The sequence below is a fragment of the Eptesicus fuscus genome, chromosome 8 (genome assembly GCF_027574615.1).
Source record: "Eptesicus fuscus isolate TK198812 chromosome 8, DD_ASM_mEF_20220401, whole genome shotgun sequence".
Classification (NCBI taxonomy): domain Eukaryota; kingdom Metazoa; phylum Chordata; class Mammalia; order Chiroptera; family Vespertilionidae; genus Eptesicus; species Eptesicus fuscus.
Window position 1 is genome coordinate 4,928,474 of NC_072480.1, and position 15,367 is coordinate 4,943,840.

Here is a 15,367-nt window from a genome sequence, read left to right on the forward strand (position 1 = left end):
ACCAATATTAAAAATCCATTTGATATGCCAGAAACTACTGAAGTGTGTTCATTGCATATCAATGAAACATTTCATATCTTTTTCCCCCAATTTAATTTCAATACAAATTGATAATAAATGCACTGCTTGAGAAGCCTGTTTTCCTCTATATAGTATTTGGAATAATTAACTTTTGAAAAACATTTCAGATTTTATAGCTATATAATTTTGTTTTCTATAACTTAATTATAAAGCCATTAAGTATGGAATCTATAATAATAAAAGTGTAATATGTTAATTAGACTGGACGTCCTTTCAGGCGAAGCTGGGGCTGTGAAGGAAGCCTGGGTCCCGGGTGCCAAAGGGAAGCTGGTGTCGCCAGATGGGTGAAGGAAGGTCTACTCTTGCACAAATTTTGTGCATCAGGCCTCTAGTATATAAATAACATTAAAATTACAAGTATTTGCAGTATATTTTAATACACTTATTTTTCTAAACATCATCATCATATTACTCAATTTTTGTCAAAATAATGATTACCTGATGAATAATTGTTACAAATAGTGTAACTCTGTTATTAATTTAAGATAGGATAATTTCTATCCTTACAAATACAGACTTATCCTAGTGGTTTAAGGAAAACCATAATAAATCTTGCTATAAAGATTTTCCTTAAGTGTATGTTAAAATTAAGCACATGAATTCACCGGAAGAGACCAGGAATCTACTATTTTTCTCAAATTCTAGACATATAATTTTTTCTATTTCTCTCATTAAATGCAACGGAAAAAAATTTGGACTTTATATATAAAACATTGGACATTATATATAAAAAAACATAATATGACTGGACACAGAAGCAGACTGGTTAAGGACCTTGGAGCTTTAAGAAACAACACAATGATAAGTTTTCTGGGCAATCTTTTCATCTCATATATCCTAGGCCTTGAGGCAAAAAGGTCAGCAACCAATTAGCCAATTAGTTCAGACCGCCCCCCCCCCCCCCAAAAAAAAGGAAGGCCCCAACAAAAGCCTCTTTCTCTAGCCAAAGGACCCGGAAAGGGACAACCTAGGAAGACAAAATGTTTAGACAACTTCTGTATTCTTGCCAAACACCACAGAGAAACTGTGACCCCATCTACTCACACCAACAAAAGATGAACGGGAAGTCTAGATGTGAAGCTCACAAAGGTGTGATAAGATGCCCTGGCATCCTCACTGGGGTGGTACCATAGAAGACCAATAGGGATCCAGGACTTTCACTTCTGCTGGCTGGTAACAAGGTGCCCCACCCTCAAGCAACCAGTAGAGGCCACGTGGAAAGCCTGGAATTCCACCCCCACTGAACAGTAATGAGGCATCTTTCCCTTTCCCCACTGATGAACAACAATAGGGCCCCCCCACTAGTGGACAGCAGGTGAGGCACTGGAACTCCTACCCTGCCAGGCAGTAACGGGGAGCCACCCACTCCTTGGATGTCAATGGAGGGGAAGTGGGAAACATAAATTTCTACTTTCACTTGGCAGCGAAGAGGGACTGACCCCTACTTCTCATGGACAACGTCAGAGTAAGCCAAGTAAAACAGAAGGCTTAAATAAGATAAGATATCTCAGAAAATGTCCAGGTTTCAATCTCAAATTACTTATACAAAGAATGTGGATGATCTCAAATAGAATATAAAAGGTTCAACAATAGATGCCAATGGTGAGATGACAGGAATGTTAGAATTTTCTGTCAAGAATTTTAAATTAGCCATGATAAAAATGCTTCATAAACAATTATGAACTTACTTGAGACAATGAAAAGAATAGAAAAATAGCAAAACCCCAAAAGTCTCTGCAAACAAACAAACAAAAAGATGTAAAAGCACTACTAAATGGAAATGTTATAAATGACACGTAAAATAACAAATAAAAAGCTCAGGAGAATGAAGTGGACCAAAAAAGAATTAGTTAACTGAAAGACAGAATAATAGAAATTACCCAGTCTGAATAACAGAAAAAAATAGACTAAAAAAGAAAAATTGAAGAGAGCATTGTGATATAAATGAATTATAACATCTAACATTTGGGTCACTGGAGTCCTGGAAGGTGATGAGAAAGAGAACAGGGCTAAAATAGTACCTGAAGAAATAATGGCTTGAATGAATACTTCCCAAATTTTTTGAAAAAAATCCACCCCCCAAACCATACAGATACAGATTTAAGAATCTGAAAACTGCAAACATAACAGACTCAAAGAAATTCATGCCAATGCACATCATAATTAAACTTCTGAAAACTAAGAAAAAAGAAAAATCTAAAAAAAAAACAAAAAAACACAAAAACAAACAAACAAACAAACAAAAAAACAGCCAAAGAAAAATGACTGTTTCATGCACTGGACCTCTAGTGTATAAATATTCACACCAAGTGGGATAAGTAAAGACAACAAATAGCCACATATTGGTTTAAGTTAAGTTTTGTCATTAGCTATGTTTTCCACAAGCACATGAAAAGAATTTATGATTTTCAGAACATTTATTTATTTAAATACGTTATTTATTTATTTAATAACTAGAGGCCTGGTGCACGGATTCGTGCACTGGTGGGGTCCCTCGGCCTGGCCTGTGGGGATTGGGCCAAAATCGGCTCTCTGACATCACCCGAGAGGTCCCAGATTGCGAGAGGGTTCAGGCCAGGCCAAGGGACCCCACCGGTACATGATTGGGGCCAGGGAGGGACCGAGGGATGGCTCCAGGGTGTGTCCGGCCCTTCTCACTCAGTTCCAATTGGGACTGATTGGGGCCGACCAGCTGAGAGGGACTGCGGGAGGTTGGTCGGGTGGGGAGAGACTGAGGAAGGGCTCCAGGGTAAATCTGGCCCATCTTGCCCAGTCCCAATCAGCCGGACCCCAGCAGCAAGCTAACCTACTGGTTGGAGAGTCTGCCCATGGTGGTCAGTGAGCTTCATAGCAACTGGTCAAACGGTTGAACAAACGGTCAGACACTTAGCACATTAGGCTTTTATTATCTAGGACTAGAGGCCCGATGCACGAAATTCATGTAAGGGGCTCGGCCCTCTCAGCCCCAGCTACCCAGCCTTTGTAGTTCCAGCTGCCTCGTGGCCCTACGGCCCTGCCCCCCACCCACTGGTCATTCCAGAAGGTCATTCCACCTTCTGGTCTAATTAGCATATTAGCTCTTTATAATATAGGATTCTTTATTGTTGAAAGTATTACATATGTCTTCCTTTCTTTCCTATTAACCCCCTCCAGCCTGCCCCACCTCCCCCTCCCCAGCCTTAGGCCTTCAGCACCCTATTGTCTGTGTCCATGGGATATGCATTCATACATACAAAGTCTCTGGTTGATTACCTCCCACCCACCCACCCTCCCAGAGAGGAAGAAAGAGAGAGAGAGAGAGAGAGAGAGAGAGAGACAAAGATGAGAGAAACATCTGTCAGCCACCTCCCACATGCCCCCTACTGGAGATCGAGCCTGTAACCCAGGGCACCAGTAATGTAACCTACAACCCCTCAGTGCAGTAGAAGACGCTCAACGGAGCCATACCAGCCAGGGCGATTTTTCAGAACTTTTTAAAGGATTAGAGACCTGTAACAAATTCTAGTAGTGAAATGCTTATTCCCAATTTACAAAAATGTGTAAGTGAATGCAAAGTTTCATTAATTCATTTTATTTTCCAATAATATTAGTCAGTTGCCATATTCTGGTCCTAGCAAATAAATACAAAACTTTTTGTGTGCTCTCATTTTCAATGGTGATGACATCATAATCATATTAGACTCCTAAAGTTCTTCTAAATAAGATTAACAAAAATATTGCATATCAAATATAAATAATGCTTTTATAGAAAAGTTTACTTTTATTGATTTGTTATGTAAAATCCAGGTGAAACAGTGTTTGTGTTACCTCTTTACCAAAATGACTGCCACTGTACAGATTCTAGCATCAACATTGACTAGAGTCATATTAATAAAAGTGACATTATATGTTATATGCATACATTTGAGATCTGAGGAAAAACTAAATTCAGTTGCAGAGAAAATTAATTTACAAAATTAACATATGTGATTTTACCTAATGAAGATTTAGTAAGAACCTACTTCCTGATGGACAAGTTTAACAAGCACTGACAATAAAGTCTTAAACTTATATGTGCAAATTTATTTTGTTTTTAATTTTTATTTATTGATTTTAGAGAGAGGAAGGGAAGAGAGAGAGAGAGAGGAGAGAGAGAGATTTGTTGTTCCATTTATTTATGCATTTATTGGTTGATTGGGGATTGAACCTGCAACCTTGGCATATCAGAACAAAGCTCTAACCAACTGAGCTACTGGGGGGCTAGGGATTACATTTCTTGATTTCACTTTTCTAAATATTTTAAGTATAGTTTTACAAGAATTATGGGGAGAACGAAAATATCCCTCTTAAAATCCTTCATTTTCCACATTTCCACAATTCTGTATACATACACTATGCACCTACAATTCTTATTTATCAATATACACCTGTATAAAACTTTTAGCATACATACATACACATATATCATCCTATATAATAAAAGCATATAATCAAAGCCTAATATGCAAATCGACCAAACAGAGGAACGACTGGTGGAAAGACCAGTAGCTATGATGCACACTGACCACCAGGGAGCAGATGCTCAATGCAGGAGCTTCCCCCAGGCCAGCCAAGGTGGTGGGGGGGGCAGGGAGTTGAGTGGGCGGCATCAGGCTGGCCAAGATGGGTGCCAGCGGGGTCTCCCCGATGGCCCCGCTGGTCACTCCACAGATCAGCCCTGATCGCTGGCCAGGCCTAGGGACCCTACCCATGCATAAATTTCGTGCATCAGGCCTCTAGTATTCTTATAAGCAAAGATTAGTATTAAATTGATATGGAGCTAAATAATAAATTTGTAGAATTTATAATGAATTTCTGCATTTTAAATTATCCTCATTATTCAAAAAGTCTTTCTAAATTATGCCTCTCTTTTTTTTAACACTCTTTTTACACCTATGTTAACTGGCATACAATTGCAATTTCAAATTCTCCAATATGTACAACATACACAAAACTCAGTAATGAAGAAAAAGTTAGACACACTGTTACACTAAGTCCGTGGTTGGCAAACTGTGGCTCGCGAGCCACATGCAGCTCTTTGGCCCCTTGAGTGTGGCTCTTCCACAAAATACCACGGCCTGGGCGAGTCTATTTTGAAGAAGTGGCGTTAGAAGAAGTTTAAGTTTAAAAAATTTGGCTCTCAAAAGAAATTTCAATCGTACTTTTGATATCTGGCTCTGTGGACTAATGAGTTTGCCGACCACCGCACTAAGTTATTATTTCTAGAAACCTTCAAACTACACATAAAGCTTTATTATGGTAGATGACAAATAATTTAAGGCTTTTCAGGTAAGTTTCAGGAATGAAACCATTGCTCCTACTCTATGCTATAATAGATAGCAACAATATTAACAAAATAGCAATATGAACATTGATAACATGGGATATAAAAATGTAGAGATAATATGATTTGAAATTATTCAAAGATATAAAATCTAAGATTTAAAAAGCGATACTTCTTTGCTAGTTTGATAACAAGCGAAATAATTTTCTAAAGATATGCTTAGGGTGCCCAGCAGCACGTCTGTCAGCTCTAAAACAGCACTGCCTCCCACAGCAGCCCCCACTTCACAAGAACCAATTTTTCTGAACTTCAGTCTTCTGCTCATCCTGGGACTTCTGATAGGTTAGCAGTTAGTGCCTTAGCTCCTTAACTCTGCAGGCATGGATTCCCCAGTTGTTTGTTTACGCTAGTATTTCAGCAAACATTGAAATTCCATTAACTGATAGTCTGGGAAAGGACCAAAAAATCTACTTTATAGAATTTAGTACCTTTCAAAATATTGTGTGTTTCATTTCTTTGTGTCTGAAAATGGATAAAAGTCTCAAAAACAAAACAAACAAACAAACAAAAAAAAAAACACACAAGAGCACTGTTAAGGACCATATTTTACCTTTGAGGTATCAGGAAAGAGCCAAAATACATTAACCCTGAGTGCCAACTGTATTGATTCTGAAGAAAATATATTAGCACTGAATAGGTCCGAAGGCGGCTAACTTCCTGGGTATCTATTTCACTAGGACTATTTTACTGCAACTAGAAAAATAAGAACATGTGACTCAGAAGTCATAAATAAATGGATTTATCTTATACACCAATAAGTTTAAAAAATCAAAATATAAGTTAATATTAAAAAGCCATATTAGGAAAAGTACTGTACAAATGTAAATTCTAAAACAAAGAGTATATATCAAAGAGTATTGAGGGCTACTTATCGGTCCTTCTTTCAGAAAACAAACACACATATACATATGCAGGAACTCCACAAAAGACATAAGCCATAAATAAAATAAGAAGACAGGTTATTTACTAGGAAAAATTGTACCCTTAGTCACAAAAACTACTAAAGCAAGTGAAATAAGACAGAATAATAATATTAGTGGTATATTTAGCTAGCAGTCTAGCCATTTAGCAGAAAGAACCACTTTATCTTTGCTGTTTTCTTTTTCAGAATCCAATAAACTGCCATTATATTCCTTGTAAATGGTTCCATTACAAGGATTCTGTAACAACAGCCTAATCTCTTGATAATTATAATAAATGCTTATAATCAAAGTAGGAACAATTTAAAATAGGAAGGAGAAAAGGCTGTTTTTCATCAAAGTCATTGTAGTTCTGTGACCTTTGAAGTATTCAGCCACAACATTACGGCTTTCCTTCCAATCCTGTTCAAATAAATATTTAAGAAAATATCAGATCAATGATAATTTAGATTGAGGCATTTTAGCATTCTTAGTTTCAGAATCTTAAATTGGGTTAACATAAGAATAAAGGAGCATCTTTATTTAGAGTATACATTTTTGCTTAGAGTATAAGTTTCTAGAATCAAATTATAAATTATTTGGTTAGAGATGTAATATTTCCTTCAGGGAACAAAAGCAATAATTGTTTTAGAAAACTATAATGGTGAGCTAGCTATTCACAATGCCTATGGCTTTAAAAACATATTATTTTCCTAGAAGACAACACATCTCAACACTGAAGTTAGGACTATATTTACTTGAGTAAATCATGATTTTCAGAGATCACATAAGTAACTGAAGGCTGATAAAGTTACAGGAAATGACTATATATGATCAGAATGGCTTTCATCTGCATTTTGTTAGGCCAAGCATTGATTTCACTTTTCAACTGTGAACAGCAAAGGCCAGCTGTGGTCAGAGTGGGAGCAAACTGTGAACCAGGGTTACACTAGAGGGGGAATTGCTTGGGGGAAAAAAGCAATGCTTTTTAATAAGTTATAGCAAAAAACCTATGCTTTCTAAATGTTTGGAGAAATACTAGTATGTAGGGGTTTTCACAAGCTGTCAAAGTGATGGATCTAATTTCTGACAAAATGAAACCTTTGTGCTCAGTTGTGGGAATAAACAGAATTATGAGGAGAAAATAAACAAAGAAAAGGAAAATATAAAATATATTGCCTTTCAGACAGAAAAAAACTACATTTTTAATTTGTATTCCCAGAAGTGCTAAGAGGAAATTTTTGACAGTACACTAAAAAGCAAGATTCCCTTCGTGAAACCTTTCAAATTTATTTAACTAAGCACAATCATTGAAAATGACCTTTATCCAAACCCTTCACAGCAGTATTAAAATGACCTAAAATGACTGCCAGATATTCTTTAAATAACATTACTTAACTAAAAGTCATTACCCAGGGGCAATATTAAAGTACTGGCAAGTAAATACAGATCTATTTTCAGCAAAATATAACATAGGCTTAAAAGAAAAACTGATAACACATTAAACATTTTTGTCAGAAAGCTAACAAATAATACAAATTATCTCAGTTTTTCAGAATTGGTAGGGAACATATGGTTTTCACATTCAAGATATCTTATTTGCTCTTAATGGATGTAAGAACCATAGGAAAAAAAATCTAAACAATAAAAATGCTGTTTAATATTCTTTAAAAAATGTTATATACTGTACAGAGAAGTGTTTCCTAAACATATTTTAACTAAATAAACTAAATTTTTATATTTGCCTAATGTGATAAATTTCAGAAAAAAAGATTTTTTTTATTTAATGGTTCTTCCAATTGTCAAAATAAGTATATAAAATTTGTCATCTCTATTTATTTTTTTAATTTACCTTCAACATAAGATCAAAGGCTACCTAATAGACCAGAAATTGAGGGAAAAGCATATGTCACAAATAATCAGTAGGATATTTTAAAATGTATACTTGTAGATAATAAAAATTTTACAAATCCCATAGTTATATAATGCATTTCTGTTTCAGTTAGCAAAAACTGGACATACTCTGGGGGGTGGGGGGAGATTTTCCTGTATTAAAAGCATGATTAGTTCAGTAAATCATGGTTTTCAGATAAAGGTGATTACTGTATCTCCTTGATGGGAAAAGGAGAAGGGTATAGGAGGTTCATTTCACCACAAAGCAATTATGCTGAGCCAGAAAGTTACCATTTATCATTGCTGAAAGATGACACTCACTGTTAGCCAAGGGAAACTGCTACTCAAATGCTTCTTTCTAGATCAATAAACCATGCTTTTTTTTTTTTTTTTTTCCCTTAGCAAAAAGTAATTATACAACAGAAACTTCACAATCAATACTGTCTCAGGCTAACTTAAAGTCAGCTATAAAGGTGTGGAAGTATGACACTGTCAGCTGTCACTGAGGTATACCCCATTAAATCCAAATTAAGCCTGTTTTTCTGTGCTGTTAATAAAATCTTTCCTAGTGTTATTTCCAGTCATCAATACTGGTTCCTTAGAAATACAGTACTGTCAGGTTTTGTTTGTTTTTTTCTTACTAATACGTACCCAGTTACCACATAACAACATAGGAGAGTTGCCATTAATTCATTAATTAGGCCATTAGTATTTTTCAAGGAAAAAATGTGGAGGGGGAGAATATTCACGAGGAAAAAAAACAATCACTGTCCCCACCCAGTGAAAACTAAGTACTTCTGGGAGCACATTTCCTACTCTCCCAGTTGGGGTTCTGACCTTTAAACTTCTGATCCACAAACAAACAATTTAAAATTTTAGAATGTACAACTGAAATTTTCTAAAAAAAAAAATAATCCTTGTAGTGAGGGAGACAGATCATAGATGATTGCACATATGTTTATTATATATACTTATATAAAATTAGGTGTACTTACATAAAATTGAGGGAAAGCATATGTCACAAATAATCAATAGGATATTTAAAAATTTATACTTGTAGATGATAAAAATTTGAAAATCTATCCAAATCATTTGAAAATCTATCCAAATGTCAATTTGACAACTGCTTTCAGTAAGACAGAGCTTAGTCTTATAAGCCAATCTAATATATCAGAAAAGGTTAAAGGGCATGGAAAAAATCACTCCCTCAATGAAAAAAAAATTGGCATCCAATTTTCAAGCTGATTTATCAGTGGAAAGCTAACATTGATAGGTTACCATTAGTGGAGAGTAGCCTTTCTAAGAAAGCTGTTACAAAAATCTCTCATTTTGACTTAGCTACATTAATCAATATAAACCTATACTATTTCAAATTTTAAAACATTGATCTTCTGCTATAAACTCAATGCAGCCACATTTATACAGTCATAAAAGAAACACAGACCTTAATATATTTTTAAACAAAGGTCCAGAAAATAAAATGATGAAGTAAAATTCAGGTTTTATTGATTTGTTGCTTAATCATTATTACCAGAAATTGCTGAATCCAATTAATGACAAAATTGAGTTAAATTTTTTATATTTTAGGAACTATTACTTTTCACTTTATCAATTTAACTAGTTCAGCAACATCTCCTAGGCTTCTCAGTTACATAGCTCTTGAATCAGAGTATCCTAGAGTTATTTTACTCTGTTATTCAAAATATTTATAATTAGAAAAACTATAGAGTAAATTTTGATTTAATATATAAAATACTTTTAATTGTTAATCATTATCTGAAAGTGATAGCAGAGAACGACCAAAAACATTTTGAAATAATTACAAATTGTGTAGTTAAGATATTTTGGGTCAGAGGAGACTTAAAAATTTCTTAATTTACAACTGTATGGATAAAAATTCTGCTAATAAAATAGGAATTCTGCTAAAAGTCATCCATCGTATTCTGGGAAACTCAAAGTAAAAAAAGTAAAAAACAATATTCTTTGTATTTGTTTTTACATTATTGGTATTTTATTATGAGTACTATTAAGAATCTAGAGGAAATAAGCAGAAGGAAATGCTATTCTAGAACAACGCTGCCTTTAAAAAGTTTCCCAAAATGACATCATTTAAGTCTAAGTTATATATTTTACATATATATTTGTTTTATATTTTGAAATATTATATAATTTCTACTATATTTAGACAATACATATTTCTAGTAAAACTTGTCATATTAATATAATAACTTATGCAAACATAAATATTCAAATATATTTACTGTGGATCTCTATAGAAAGTTATATAAAACAAGAAAGTGGAAAGGATGGGGAAATGTAAATCATACATGTTCACTACTATTTGTTCCCTTTCCACACATGGGTGACATGGTGATGAGCCTTATACAAAGCCAGATAAATAGATTCGGTCCTGCCCATTAGTATGAAACAGATAACATAAAGAGATTTTATTGAATTAGGCACATACCATCCCACAGGTAAAACATTTTCAACTAACATGTTAATTATGAGAAAATATTAATTTCCTAAAGTTGTAATTACAGAAACATGATTTGTATTCCTTAACCAGGCAGAAGTAAAATGGTTAAACAAAAGTTTAATTAAGATTAAAAAAAATCAGTGACTATAAAAATTATAAAGTTACAACAAAAATACCTTCAAATTTACATTATGGATAATCAAAAGGAAGTACTCTGTAGGTAATAGATAGATACACTTATGCCAACCTTAATTTGTCAAAGTCTAAATTAATAAAGCTGAGCTACTGTAGAAGTTAGTAAAATCTTTAACACAGCAAAGACTCAAAAGGATTTACCTGAAGAACAAAAATAATACCAAAGAAGAAGAAAATATAATAGTCAATGTAGGGGATGAAATAGAGGATATCTGATCCAACAGTGGCAAGCATATTATATTTTGAAAAAGAAAGATAATATGAAAAAGTTAAAAACTTAAAACTGAATTCTGTTTGGTGATCCTCAAGTGAGCTCATAATTAACTTGGGAATGATGCACACTATATTCTTACTAGAGGCGCAGTGCATGAAATTCATGCACAGCGTGGTCCCTAGACCTGGCCTGCGATTGAAGTGAGAAAGTCTGACATGGAAGGGCAGGTCCCAGCTGACCTCTGGGTCCTGTGTAGCACCTGGGCACCCAGCCCTCCATGTGCCCCCATCCACCTGAGTCACGGCGCTCGAGTCCCCACACGGAGATACAGTGAGCACAGCTGGACGCCGTGGGCCAGGGTGTAGCATGGGCCTCTGGGCCGCACACTCTCTCCCAGCCAGCCTCGCAGATGGGCTCCTGCACAAACCCATGGGGAGCCCGACCAGCCCCTGAGGGCCCGGCAGCTGCGGCCCGGCTCACCTGGAAGAGGCTGTGCAGGTGTGGGGTGGGTTGCTTGCAGGCACCCGGCACTTGAGTGTGGGGGCTTCCCCGGCGCGTGAGCCCTGGCATCCCAGGAGAGGGTAGCAGGGGGACTGAGAACAAGCTCAGCAGACATCCCGCATTCTCACCACATCTCTGTCCCTGTCACCCCTGCCCCCAGGTAGCTGGCAAGAGGTTGCAGGCCCCTGCTCAGGCACCACGGGAGGTTGGTCGCAGCCACCCACCCCCCGAACCCTGTCCCAGCCCAGGGTTTGGCCCCAATCAGGCGATCTGGGCCTGCTGGCTGCTGGTTGCCATCTGTGGGGTGATCAGTCAGGGCCACCACACCCCCCCCCCCCCCCGCTGCCACCACTGGTCACTGTCTGCAGGGTGATCGGCGGGGTGATCAGGTCCCTGCTCGCACCCACCTTGGCCTGGTGCCACCCGCTCAACTGCTCCACGGTCCCACTCTCGCCAGGGCCCATCAGGGCCGGCAGCGCCTCCACTACTGCCTGCTACCAGCACCGCATTGCTGACGCCTATAATGTTCCGCACCGCCCCCTGGTGGTTAGCACACATCATAGCAAGCGGTCGAACTCCCGGTCAAACAATTTGCATATTAGGCTTTTATTAAATAGGATTTCCTTAGGAAAAAATGTAGTCCAATTGCAAAATCGGCATGATTGAAAAGGAATAATTAAAAAAAAACATTTTTACAATTCTATATTGTAGGTGCTATAGGACATATAAAAATACCCTGATTGGTAGAAAAGCATAAAAACAGATTATAACCTGCTGAGTGTTTAAATTACTACTCTTCTGATTACATATCAGGCACTAACACATCAGGAGATGTATTTTACATACCTCAAGGGTATTACTTAATGCCTCAGACATAATTCACCACTTAGTAAGTTTTACTAAAGGTAGAGAGAATCTATTTAGGTATAAAATTGTAGGATAAGTAAATACTCTTTAGAACATGATGATTCTAAAGAAAAATTACTAGTGTAACTCTAACATTTAAAATTGATATTCATGGGGAATGGGCAAGATGGCGACCGGCAGGAAGGTAGGGAGGGAGGGTGTGTGAGAGAGTGAGGGAGCGATAGAGATGTGTGTGGACGATGTGTCGGTATGTGTGTGAGTGAAATAAGGACAGTTAGACCCTACAGTTTTTCCAGAGGGTTACCAATCTGGGCAGTCTTAGGTGGCAAAACCCCGCTGCCGCCATAAACACTCCAAGGAGGACACCGGCGGCACAGAGACCACGCCATCTTGAGGAACAGATCTGCTTGAGACTAGGATCCTAGCCTCGCCACCACCCAGTCTGGTCTCAGAAGCAAACCAGGACCCTACAGCCGCTCTGGTAGAAGACCTGCCACCACAGCTGCAGACCCAGGGACACCAAGACTCCAGGCACCCCGGCCGCAGATTTCTGTGAGTCACAAAGCCAATCCCCTTCCCCCGTCGCCCCCTGCAGCAGCAGCATAGGATCTTCCAGACCCCAGCCGCACAATAAGACTTTCTGCGAACACAAAGCAGTGGCTACTCTGCCTGACTTTGAGCCTTGGTGTTTCCCGCGACTAGTCTCCGTGCCCAGGAAGGAAGACTGAGCGGAATTTGAGCCTAGCTGCTCATCCCTAGGGAGGTAGTTTCTGCGACCAGATCCCGTGCCCACACAGGCCAGGGAGACAGTGCTGAACTTGAGCCCGGACTTTTGAACTTGGGGAATTTGTTTCCCTTGACTCGTCTCCGCGCCCAGGCGGGGAGACTGGGCTGAATTCGAGCCTAGCTGCTCATCCTTAGGGAGGTGGTCTTCTGCAACCAGATCCTATACCCACGCAGGGAGACAGCGGTGAATTTGAGCCTGGGGGTGCAAACCTGGGGAGTTTTTTTCCCATGACCAGACCCTGTACCTTAGCAGAGAGGCTGCGGTGAAATTGAACGTGGATATGCAGTCTCGGGGAGTTTGTTCCCCACGACCAGACCCTGTGCCCACACAGGAAGGCAGCACTGAATTTGAGCCTGGGTGCATGGACACAGGGAGTGTGTTTTCCACAGTGCACACCCGCATGACCAGACCCTACACCCACAATAAGTGGCAGTGCCATCTGACTTTGATTCAGGGCAAGCGCACACAGAAGGCTGTTTACAGCAGGGCAAAAGTGGACTTCCTGCCAGCACAATGTGACTGAGCAACCCGGTCTCCCGGGCAGATTGGGGACCCTGAATCTCCACACAAGAGGCAGCATTGACCACGAGTGACTAGACTCCGTTCCTCATTATGTGCACCTGAGATCCCTGATTCCCAGTACATTCACACTAAGAGCCAGTGACTCCAATTCTTGGCGCATGTGCACACAGGGACCTGATTCTCAGTGTGAGGTAGCACCAAGAAACAGAGACTCTGATACTCGATTCTCAGCATGGACTCAGGGAGTCTCTGACTCCAGACAGGCAATAAGGGACTTTGATTTTTGCACACACCAGTGGGTTCTCTGTTTCAATGTGGCACAGGCAGGGTCCCTGATACTAGGTGCACACATGAGGCCACACTAAGCGCCTGTGACTCTGACCCAGGGCGAGCGTGACTCCCACCAACCCACAGCAACTGCACGTCTTGGTATAAGAGCTCTTCAGTGACACTTGGGGTGTGCAAAACTCCCACTGCACATGGTCCAGGCCCCTGCAACTTGACACCTGAACCTTCTGGTGATAGTCAGAATGGGGAGACAACGAAGCAATCCCCAGAGGAAAGAAAAGGAGAATTGCCAAGTAAGGAAATAAGTGAAACAGAAGCATGCAACATGACAGGAAAAGAATTCAGAGTAATGATCATACAGTTCATACACCGGATGGACGAGAAAATCAACAACCAGGAAGAAATGAAAAATGGTATAGCTACAATAAAAAATACCGTGGAAGGCTTCAACTGTAGACTAGAAGAAGCAGAGGACTGAATTAGCGAGTTAGAAGATCAGGTACAGAAACAAGCCCAATCTGAACAGCAACTAGAGAAAAAAATTAAAAAGCAGGTGGAGAGCCTAAGGGAGCTTTGGGACAATGCAAAACGAACTAACATATGTATAATAGGGCTGCCAGAAGGACAAGAAGAGCAGAAAGGATTAGAAAATTTATTTGAAGAAATAATGACAGAAAACTTCCCTGATATGGGGAAGAAAAAAGTTACTCAAGTGCAAAGAGTCCCAAGCAAGATGAATCCCAAAAGACCCACACCAAGACACGCCATAATTACAATGGCAAATGTTATCAACAAAGAGAGAATCTTAAAGGCTGCAAGAGAGACAGAGAGTTACTTACAAAGGATCCCCCATCAGATTATCAAGTGATTTCTCAACAGAAACACATCAAGCTAGAAGGGAATGGAAGGAGATATACAAAGTGATGCAAAGCAAGGGACTCAATCCAAGAATATTATATCCAGCAAGACTATCAATCAAACTTGAAGGGGAAATCAGGAGCTTTTGCATTGCTGGTTTGGTAGCTTATCACTACCAAACCAGCAATGCAAGAAATGCTAAAGGGAATGCTGTAAAAAGAAGGAAAAAAAAGTAAGAAGGAACATAGCCTCAAAAAATAAAAATGGCTACAAACAAGTACCTTTCAATAATAACGTTAAATGTAAACGGACTAAATGCTCCAATCAAAAGACATCAAGTGGCTGAATGGATAAGAAAACATGACCCATATATATGCTGTCTACAAGACACCCACCTCAGAACAAGGGACTCACACAGACT

At 38.7% G+C, this 15,367-nt stretch overlaps 1 protein-coding gene across 2 annotated transcripts in view; it reads right to left on the reverse strand.

Annotated features, from left to right (window-relative positions):
* The window catches only part of NBEA (neurobeachin), an 896,160-nt gene that overhangs the window by 338,686 nt on the left and 542,107 nt on the right, over nt 1-15,367 (reverse strand). The window lies entirely within an intron of this gene.